This window comes from Microcebus murinus, chromosome 10, assembly GCF_040939455.1.
Source record: "Microcebus murinus isolate Inina chromosome 10, M.murinus_Inina_mat1.0, whole genome shotgun sequence".
Taxonomy (NCBI): domain Eukaryota; kingdom Metazoa; phylum Chordata; class Mammalia; order Primates; family Cheirogaleidae; genus Microcebus; species Microcebus murinus.
The window spans coordinates 98,485,319-98,495,915 of record NC_134113.1 but is presented as its reverse complement, the minus strand read 5'-3'; positions in this window follow the sequence as shown (position 1 = coordinate 98,495,915).

Genomic DNA, 10,597 nt, shown 5'->3' with positions numbered 1-10,597 from the left:
TCCCACCCCTATAGTTAGGACTCCTCAGAACTCATCCTCCAAGATGTCTGTACTCAGCTGGCTCTCAGTTTGCTGGTCAAGTGGAGTGTAGCAGTGTCAGAGGATCTCAAATGGGAAATAATCCCCTAATTATTTCTTGACCTTGCATATGATTTGTTGGAATAGCTCTCTCTAGGTGTAACAGCTGGTGTAACTTCCTTTCTAACGAACCAGCAGCCCTGTCTGTTACCATGTGAGCCATACTGGCCAAAGCCAATTGGTCCCAGTATAGGCACCTGAGCCAATCTAGCCAATCAGGTTGTCTTGTCGATAATCTGAAATTTGGCCATGTGGGTGGTTCACACCTATAATATCAGCATTTGAGAGGCTCAGGCAGGAGTATCACTTGAGTCCAGGAGTTCAAGAATCAGCCTGGACAATATAGTGAGACCCCATCTCTCTTAAAAAAAAATGGAATTTGTTTTTTTTTTGTTTGTTTTTGTTTGGGACAGAGTCTCACTTTGTTGCCCAAGCTAGAGTGAGTGCTGTGGCATCAGCCCAGCTCACAGTGACCTCGAACTCCTGGGCTCAAGCAATCCTCCTGCCTCAGCCTCCCGAGTAGCTGGGACTACAGGCATGCATCACCATGCCAGGCTAATTTTCTATATATACTAGTTGGCCAATTAATTTCTTTCTATTTATACTAGAGACAGGGGTCTCACTCTTGCTCAGGCTGGTTTCGACTCCTGACCTCGAGCAATCCGCCTGCCTCGGCCTCCCAGAGTGCTAGGTTTACAGGTGTGAGCCACCGCGCCCTGCCAAAAATGGAATTTGAAATGCCAAGACCCAGAGCCTTGAGAGTCATTGTAGCCAAGTCATTAATGACAATGAAGAAGCAACAGCCTCTGGCTGCTACTGTTGCAATTCCCTGAGCTGCCCAGCATTTCCCTTACTGATGGCTGCCTTCCATTATTTGAAGCACAGCAATGTAGAAAAGAGATTAAATTTATTCTCTGTAGCTCCAAGGGACCCAGAGGTGGAGGTTGCAAAGAAATAGGTTTCATCTCAATATGGGGAAAGAGTTCAAACAATCCAACCTGCCTAAGAGGTAGTGTTCTGTCACTAGACGTTTTCAATCCCAGTCAGTCAGGAATTTTGTAGAAAGGATTTATATACCCGTATCAACAGGCCAGGAAGTTTTTAATCAAGCTTTGATGTCTATGTTTGTTTATGGAAACATGCACATATTTCATTTTCCAAATATAAAATTAAATTATTATGAGATTACAAAAATATATATATACACTCTGATTAGCAACAGTCACAAGTGGGTTATTTAGGAAAAAAGAGGCAGTTCCTAAATTGTTGCCAAGAATTTACATGAGCACAAGCTCTTAATTGGCTACATTGTTCTTTGCATCACAAATTGCTGGAACTTGAAGATAATGGGTGAAACAGGTAGCCAGGAACAAAATGCATTTTAACAGTTGCTCCCCGGGCATGAGCAGGGGTGCTAGGGACACTGCTCTGAGTTTTTTTTTCTCATATGCCACATTGTAAAAACACAACAAATGTTAGCTACCGGGTTTGGTTTTGGTGTCCCTCTGCTTTTATTATACATTTCTTTAAATCCCACTTTAGAAATAAAAATGGTGGTGATAGAAATCTAAAAATAAATAAAATTGAATAATAAAATTAGGTCTTTACTTTGAATCAAGCTCTGAGATTTAGGTCTTTATTTGGCGTAGCAAAAATAAGGAGATCAAGAGGAGGGGGCTCACGCCTGTGATCCTAGCACTCTGGGAGGCCGAGGTGGATGGATTGCTCAAGGTCAGAAGTTTGAAACCAGCCTGAGCAAGAGTGAGACCCCGTCTCTACTAAAAATAGAAAGAAATTAATTGGCTAACTAATATATATAAAAAAATTAACGGGGCATGGTGATACATGCCTGTAGTCCCAGCTACTCGTGAGGCTGAGGCAGAAGGATTGCTTGAGCTCAGGAGTTTGAGGTTGCTGTGAGCTAGGCTGACGCCATGGCACTCACTCTAGCCTGGGCAACAAAGTAAGACTCTGTCTCAAAAAAAAAAAAAAAAAAAAAATACAAATCTGACCGGGACTCACTTCCGCTTAAAGTTTTGATTGGACAAATAAAATGTGGTGTATATTAACACTTATAAGGGAATATTATTCAGCCTTAAAAAGGAAAGAAGTTCTGACACTGCTATAACATGGATGAACCTTGAGGACTGTACTAAAATACAAAATGTTAAGGCCTGCTTGGAGTCATATAAATTTATAAGGCTTGAGGTATGTACCCATTTCCTGGAGAAGTTGGCCACTTCTTGAGGAAATGGGAATTGACAGCTCTGAGCTATGGGCCTGGGGAGGTTTATCCTGGACTTCCTGGGCTGCCTAGGATTGTTTATCCTGGGCTGTCCAGGAATGTTTACCCTAGGCTCATGCCTGGAACTGATATGTGAGACCAGTCACTACAGGCCCCAGTTCCTGGCCAGATCCAGGACCTCAGTGACCAGAGCATATGCCTTTTTGGCGCCAAAAGCCTTCCTTTGTTCAAACCACTATATAAATCTCACTGAAAAGCCCCCAAGGGCCACCATTCCTTCCTATTCAACTTCTCGGAGTGCCACTGCCTACCAGTTTGATATCCCAAAGTGTTGCCTTCACCATTGCCTGACAGACTGCCCCCGGTGTGAGAATTAGCCCCCAGTGTTGAGATTACCAGTGATGATAAGCCTCTGGTGCTGATAATGGGGTCCTAGTGGTATGATTACTCTTTTGTGTTCTTCCCCTCTGGTGCTTTTCTCTTACTTTCTCTCTTTTTCTCTTCTCCCTTAATAAATGTAAGTAAAACTGGTGTGGCTTGTGGTGGTGTGTCCTGCAGATCGAGCCTAAATTAGAAAAAGTCTGTGCATAGCGATTGATAAAATCAATTATCAATACAAGGACATTATGTGTACTATAGTTCTTCAGAGAAACAGAACCAGCAGGAGATATATATATATATATATATATATATATATATATATATATATATATATATATATATATAAAGTCAAAATCCGATCAGGTAGGCCGGCAGGCTGGAGACTCAGGGAGTTGCAGCTCGATTCCAAAGGCAGTCTTCTGCAGGATTCCTTTTTGCTCTAGGGAGGTCGTTCTGTGCTCTAGCCAACTAATCTTTGACAAACCAGACAAAAACATACACTGGGGAAAAAAATCCTTATTCAATAAATGGTGCTGGGAAAACTGGATAGCCACATGTAGAAGCCTGAAACAGGACCCACAGCTGTCACCTCTCACAAAATTCAACTCACTCTGGGTAACGGACTTGAATGTTAGGTGTGAAACTATTAAAATTCTAGAGGAAAACATTGGAAATACTCTTCTAGACATCGGCCTAGGCAGAGAATTTATGAAGAAGACTCCCAAGGCAATCACAGCAGCAACAAAAATAAATAAATGGAACCTGATCAAATTAAAAAGCTTCTGCACAGCCAAAGAAACTGTCAAGAGAGCAAACAGACAACCCACAGAATGGAAGAAAATTTTCACAACCTACACAACTGATAAAAGGCTGATAACTAGAATTTATTTAGAACTCAGGAAAATCAGCAAGGAAAAATCAAACAACCCTATCAAAAAGTGGGCAAAGGACATTAACAGAAACTTTTCAAAAGAAGACAGAATAATGGCCAACAAACATGAAAAATGTTCAATATTTCTAATCATCAGGGAAATGCAAATCAAAACTGCAATGAGATATCACTTATCTCCAGTAAGAATGGCCTTTATCAAAAAGTCCCCAAACAATAAATGTTGGCGTGGATGCAGAGAGATAGGGACACTCCTACACTGCTGATGGGACTGCAAACTGGTTCAGCCTCACTGGAAAGCAATATGGAGATACCTTAAAGCGATACAAGTAGATCTACCATTTGATCCAGCAATTCCACTACTGGGCATCTACCCAAAAGATCAAATGACACTCTACAAATGGGACACTGGCACTCGAATATTTATAGCAGCACAATCGCAAAGGTGTGGAAACAACCCAGGTGCCCATCAATACTTGAGTGCATTAATAAAATGTGGTATATGTATACCATGGAGTACTGTTCAGCTTTAAGAAACAATGGTGATATAGCATCTCTTGTATTTTTCTGTATAGAGGTGGAACCTATTCTACTAAGTGAAGTATCTCAAGAATGGAAAAACAAGGACCACATGTACTCATCAGCAAATTGGTATTAATGGATCAACACCTAAGTGGACATATAGGAATACATTTATCAGGTGTCAGGTGGGTGGGAGGGGGGAGGAGGGGACGGGTATATACAAACATAATGAGTGAGATGTGCAACGTTTGGGGGATGGTCACGCTTGAAGCTCTGACTCGAGAGGGGAGAGAGGGCATGGGCAATATACGTAACCTTAACATTTGTACCCCCATAATATGCTGAAATAAAAAAAAGAGGCATATGTAAGAATCTTTGTGGTGGCATTTTTGAATAACAAAAAATTGAGAGCAACTTAAATGTTCATCTATATGGGAAATAATGAATAAACTATTGTATATATCAACACTATGCGATAGTTTGCAGTAGTAATGGGAATGCAGTAGATCTGTGTATAAATTTTAGTAGGGTAAAAAGCAACTTGCAGAAACTGTTCATATATATATGTATGTATACACACACATAATGTATGACAGATAAAGAACAGAGGATTCTACAGAAAACAGGTGCAAGGAAGAGAGAAGAGTCAGGTAGGACAGGGGTGTACATTGGACTTTACCCTTACTGGTAACATGCCTATTTTTTTTTTTTTTTTTGCAAAGAGTCTATATTTGTGTGTTGCTTCTATAAATATAAATTAATGTTCAAAATAGTTTAATGCAATAAACTAGAACAAAAAACTGCAAGATCTTTAGATGCAGCGACTGTGTCTGTCTTGAACACCATTGCAGTGTAAGCACCTACAGCACATAATAAGTGCTCATTCACTGGAAGGGTAGGGCCCCAAAATATTAGCAGTGTTTTATCTAATGGGTAGGACAACAGAAAATCTGTTTCTTCTTACTTTTCCTCATTTTCTACTTTTCTATATTACATTGATCCTGTCAGGTCAAGTCTGGGACAAAAGGTGACCTGCTTCATCATGGCATGGGCCTGCTTGGCCTTTAGCAGATCGAAGAGGGCTCCCCTGCTGACGAAAGGAGGAACGACACTTTACCTATAAAATTGACCGCAGCTGCCATCAGGTAGGTTTGAGGGCTCCTTAGGAAGTCAAAGCTCTGGACAGTAACTCCCATGCAAGCTCATTTTTGCCAGTGTGAAACTATGGAGCCAAAGAGGGTGGTGCTGACCAGGAGAGGGGGCCCCTGGGGACTCTACTGAAGACCCTCTAGCAGACACACCCGGCCACCCTGTGCGCAGTGGCAGCAGTCCGTCTCCCTGTACCTTCCACTGCTCCACCCTGCACACCAAGCCCCAACCCCTCCCGCCCAGCAACGGCACACACTCAGCAGGAAGCTCATAAAGAGAATTTTGCTCCTGGCTACCAACAGGAGAAGAGAGAACATAGCTGATGTGGAGCCAGGAGACCTGAGTTTGAATGCGGCCATGACCCTTCCTGGCTTCACTATTCTCTCTGTAGAATGGAGGGGAACCTGTGCAGCCTCCCTCACATAACTGTAAGGCCCAATGGGGTGATGGCTGGAGAAGTGCTTTGTGAAGTGCTCTGCCTACGTAAGGGATTCATAATATCAGAAGTACTCGCATCACTTCCTAACCTACTTGCTCAGTCCTTAAATGTTTACTTTTCAACCAGGATTCCTGTTTTCGACTGCAGGAACCACAGACACTTATGACCACAACTACTGACCTAAAGTCCTGATGACTTCTACCTACAGGCTTCCTACCAATTCTACTGGAAGACCTCTGGCCATCTAGTAACCCGGCATGATGTCCCTAGCCTCTGAGGCAAGGATCGGGACGCCAGGAGGATCAAATACAGAGACCCAGACCTTAGTTCACCATCACCTCTCCTGCTCCCTGGTTCAGACACAGCTGCCCTGGCCACCAACCTCAGGACTGCCCTTCCCACACCCCTACCACATCCTCCCACTGCCTGGCCTCCTACACTGGCGGAAACCTATCAGCTTTCCACAGTCAGCTCAGGCATCTCCTCCTATGCGGCCTTTTTCAAATTTTTGTATTTTAACGGCAGGTGAGTTGCTACACACTCCTTAGCAGATTCCGACTTACATGGCCACTGTCCTGCTTCGGGTTTTTTGATGCCCCCTTCTCCCCATCCCTCCTTGAGACACCACAGACCCTGAAGAGCCTCTGCCTCAGCACCTCACCCCCCCACGTGGCACTTTCAGTGCTTCCATGGCTGTCGCCCTTTTAGACCAGGGGCTCCTCCAGAGCAGGACACAGTCCGCTTTGCAGCCGCGTGCCTGGCTCAGAGCCCGGCTCATAGTGAGCGCGGGAGCCACCAACACAGCGCCTGGGACCCAGACAGCCTGAGGCCGCCGGCGGGAGGTGGTGTGCTGCCCGCAGGCCACGCGTGGCTTCAGAGTCCTCCCCTCCCTCGTGGCAGAAACCAGTGGAGGAAGGAGCAGGAGAAAGGGAGCTGGTGGAGGGTGGGGGAAGCTGATGAGCTGTGTAAGGAGACGATTGAAGCTGGGTCAATACTTCAACAGGAGGGCATATCCTTAGCCTGGCTCTGTCTTCTCCCACTAAACTCAAAGCTCTTCAGATTACATCTTTTTCTCGATATATCCTATTGTCGTTGTTGTTACTCGCACTGCTGCTTTTACTTATTTCAGTAGGCAAGCACTAATTTTTTCCTCCATTGTTGTAAAGCATATGTTTTGCTCTTGTGGACAAAAAGACTTTGAATTTAACCACTAGCTTCTTCTGATTTCAACTCAGCTTGCTATTGACAGGAGCTTTCTCTGACATTCTGGGTTTCTCAGCTTTCTGCCAAAACAGAAATACAGTTGTCCCTCCGTATCCCCTCAGGGGGGATTGGTCACAAGACCCTCCCCTGAGAATAGCAAAATTCACGAATGCTCAATCTGTTACATAAAATTGCATAGTATTTCCATACAACCCATGCACTTCTTCCTGTACACTTTAAATCATCTCTAGATTACTTATAATACTTAATACAGTGTAAATGCTATGTAAATAGTCGTTATACTGTATTTTTAGGGAATAATGACAAGAAAAAAGTGTGTACATGTTCAGTACAGATGCAATTTTTAAAAAATTATTTTTGATCCGTGGTTAGTTGAACCCACAGATACAGAACCCACGTTTAGGGAGGGCGCCTGGACCACGTAGGCTTGCCCCACCCCCACTGTCGGCCCTTGCTTCCCCTGGGCATGTGACATCGTGCGCCCCCTCCTGGCGAAGAGAAGCATTACCCCACCTCCTCTTGGGGCTGCAGGTCTAATCTTTCTTGATATCTGGAAAATTGTCTAACACCTCACATAAGAAATGAACTTGGGGAAGGAGATTTGACCTATAGATAAAGATGTGTGAGTAGGCCGGGCAAGGTGGCTCACGCCTGTAATCCTAGCTCTCTGGGAGGCCGAGGCGGGCGGATTGCTCAAGGTCAGGAGTTCGAAACCAGCCTGAGCAAGAGTGAGACCCCGTCTCTACTATAAACAGAAAGAAATTAATTGGCCAACTAATATATACAAAAAATTAGCCGGGCATGGTGGCGAATGCCTGTAGTCCCAGCTACTTGGGAGGCTGAGGCAGGAGGATTGCTTGAGCCAGGAGTTTGAGGTTGCTGTGAGCTAGGCTGATGCCACGGCACTCACTCTAGCCTGGGCAACAAAGCGAGACTCTGTCTCAAAAAAAAAAAAAAAAAAAAAAAAAGATGTGTGAGTGAGGTGCACAGAGACTTGGAGCAGCTAACACCTACAGAGAAAAATCACCTATTATTCACCTTTGGATCCTTAATCTCTATCACACAGGGCATCCAGTAAACGTGACGCCTGCTGAACAAATGAACAGAGCAAAAGGGACTATCTTCCAATATCGAAGAAAATTAGAGCTGCCTGAACGTTGGACCTCAAATTTAGGACTCCACCCCACTGGACAGGAAATACCTTTTCCAATTAATAAATGATCTCTCCTGAGTTTCCAAAGAAGATCTACCTTCCTATCTCTTACTTCCAATCATTTCATTCTTTTTCAGAACAATTTACTGAATAAGGATCAGAAACGCAACATAAACACTGTTGTCATTGTTAAACAATCCCTGTCCTCCAGTGGTTTATATTTGTTGACATATGGAACATATGGATATATGGAAATGAAGAAAGATTGCACCCTGTCCTCAAGAAATCTGTACTCTCACTAGAACACAAGGCATCTGTCTTACACTTGCTTCACTAGGTCCACTAAAGAACCATGTAAAACCATGTGTAATGATTTGCTGAATTGACAATCACTTAGCACTGAAAATGTGTAGCACAGAAATATTTTCAGTTAGATGGAGCTAACAGAGCAGGCTTCCTATAGAAGGCTGGAAAGAGAATGGGAAATTCATTCTCCCGTGGTCTGGAGGCATCCTGGTTCCTCAGGCACAGAGTCTCAGTTGGATCCCCAGGTAGAGAGACAGGAGTGTGATGCCATCAGCCACCCAGCCCACATTTTCACTATTGAGAACTGTGCCACCAGGGCAGGAGCTTTACACCTTCCCAGCTCCCAGACAACAGTGGCTTTGGTTCTTACACAAAATGCCTCACTCCATCAAACTCCATTCATTTTGAGGGTGCAGAACACCACAGCGAAGTGCTGGTAGCCCAGAGCGAAGTTCTGACCAAGCTGACACCGCCATCTCTGAATGTCATCTCTATGAGACCAGCACCGATTTGAACGAGATTGACGGATAGGACATGCTGGGCCTTCCAAGGAACCAGAGGGTCTCCCAGGGGCCTCCAGATGTGTCACCCTTCATTAATAGAATTGGCTTGGTCAATGGAACTGTGCAACACTGTTCTAGAATAACAATAAACAGCATGGCAGGTTTGCCTTCCCATCAGAGCTGTGTGAGAGGGGCTGGGGACAGCTGTCTTCCCCAGAGCTTGCTTCTGCTCAGTCCAGCCGCCCCCATATTCCTGATGAACCATCCAAGCGCTCCGATAGCTAAGTGGTTTCTTACCACCTCACAATCAGATTTCTCTGCTGCTAAAATCTAGTAGACTCCACCTACCAAATCTCATCTCCTACTCTTCCAACACACTCTATGTCATCTAAGACTCATCTATTCAGTGGGCTAAAGAGGCTCTTGTCCACTGTGGGGTGGCTTCCTCGCTCTGTTCCCACTACCTGAAATACCCTGCTTCCTTCTACTCAGAACCATATGGGAGAAACAAAAGCTAGCTCAAGTCACTCACTGAGCACTGATGCACTGTGCCAATGCTACAACAATTACCGCAAACACAGGAACACAAATTGATTATGTTACACTTATGGAGGTGTGGAGTCCAAAATCAGTCTCAGTAGGCTAAAATCAAGGTGTCAGCAGGGCTGCAATCCTTCTGGGAGCTCCAGGGAGACTTTGTTTGCTTACCTTTTCCACCTTCTAGAGGCTGCTGGAAATCCACTGACCTCGCTTCCACTATTGCATTTCTGACTCTGGTCCTCCTACTTGCCTCTCATAAGGACTCTTGTGATTACATAAGACCCACCCAGATCAACCAGAATAATCTCCCTGTCTCAAGATCCTTGGTTTAATCATATCTGCAAATTCTCTTTTGCCATGTAAGCTAAGATATCCACAGGGGCTGGGGATTAGGAGTGAACATCTCTGGGGGGCCAGTATTCAGCCTACCTCATATATATATATGATTTTTATATATATGAAAATCTGATTTATTTTAATGGGTAAAATTTTCGACCAGACATTTCACCAGAGAAGATACACAAAAACGGTAAAACAACAACAACAATAACAAAAAAAAAAAAAAGAAGAAATGCTCAACATCATTACTTATTAGGAAAATGCAAATTGAGATCATGATGCTATCATATTACATACCCACTATAATGGTTAAAATCAAAAGACTAGCGAGTGTTGGCAAGGATTCAGAGCAAACGTAACTCTCATGCATTGCTCATGGAAATTCCAAACGGTGCAGCTACCCAGGAAAACAGTTTAGGAACTGCGTATAAGGTCAAATATGTACTTATCATGTCACTCAGCATCCTTCTCCTTGGTATTGATTCAAGTTAAATGAAAACATATTCCACAAAACAATTTGTATAGGAATATTCCAGCAGCTTCATTCTGTTAGCCACAAACTGGCAACAACTCAAATGTCCTCCAGTTGATAAATGGATAAACAAACTGTGGTATATCCATGCTGTGAAGTACTATTCAACAAGAAAAAAGAACTTACTGATGCACACAACAACAACAACAACGTGGATGAATCTCAAAAGCACTATGCTAAGTGAAGTCAGACACAAAAGATACATACTGTATAATAATTATTTTATGTGAAATTCCAGAAAAGGAAAAACTATAGGTGAAAGAAAGCAAGACTGTGGATGCAAGGGGCCAGGAAGGA